Here is a 1076-nt window from a genome sequence, read left to right as displayed (position 1 = left end):
ATCCAAAAGAAGCAAGAAGAAGCCAAGAGGGCTTTGGCCATTTTTTGTTCTAGGTGCACTAGAAATCATCTTAGGAATGAATGTCCATTGTACTCCATAGAAGTGTGTTTTGTATGTGAAGAATACCATCCTACAGATCAGTGCCCTTCCTTACCCAGAATCAAAGCTGCATATCAGAGAGCCAAAGGAGCCACTGAATCACTCTATTATATGAACCAAAGGAGGCCACATGAACCTAGATCTTATCAGCAGGAACTGCAAGGGACATCCGAGACCTATTATGACCCCTATCAAGCCACTTTCATGCCTTCTTGGGGTCCCCCTGCTCATCCTTCCTGGTTCACACCTCCTCCTTGTTCCTTCATAGATCCATATTATGCCCAACCAGCTGCTCATTCGTTTCACTCTTATGCTCAGCCACAACCTTAGTGGAATGCACCTGAGCAGGGGTGGAGGCCCCAATACAACACTCCTCCCGCTTCTTTTCCTCCACCACCTGCTCATCCACAACCATCGCCTCCTGCTCCACCAAGGCAACCCCAAATGCCTACCCAACCACAACCCCATCCACATCCATCTCAAATATACACCCCCACTCAGCTACCCATACCACCATTTCCAAAATTGTCCATTGGAATAGCTCAACAAAATTGCAATGCTGAGACACAACATGTCCAAATGACTCCTCTTGAGCTCAATGATCTTCACCATAGCTCAGGAAGAGTGTTGCAAAGCAGGGACTACATTGACAACATTGAAGGACCAAAGGCAAAAGAAGATTCGAAAGAGGAAATCAAAGCACCATGGGCTTTACTTGATGAAGAGAAGACATCAGAAGCAGAGATAAAGAAAGTTCCCTCATGGTTACCATCAAATATTCCATGTATTCAAGAGAAAGATCAACAAAAAGAGGAAGATGAGAAATTCATGTTAGAAGGTGACATGAAACATGATCCAGATCAGCAAAAGAACCAAGGATATCAGAGCTATATTGAGATATGGTTTCAGACGGTCACTAAGTTGCAGCAGTACTCTCTTCTTCAGCTATGTTTGATCCCTTCAAAGTCAAATCATTT

Source organism: Pinus tabuliformis, chromosome 2_1, assembly GCF_031772625.1.
Source record: "Pinus tabuliformis cultivar Carrire ecotype Pingquan chromosome 2_1, CPIR1, whole genome shotgun sequence".
NCBI classification, from domain to species: Eukaryota; Viridiplantae; Streptophyta; class Pinopsida; order Pinales; family Pinaceae; genus Pinus; species Pinus tabuliformis.
This window is presented reverse-complemented; position numbering follows the sequence as displayed.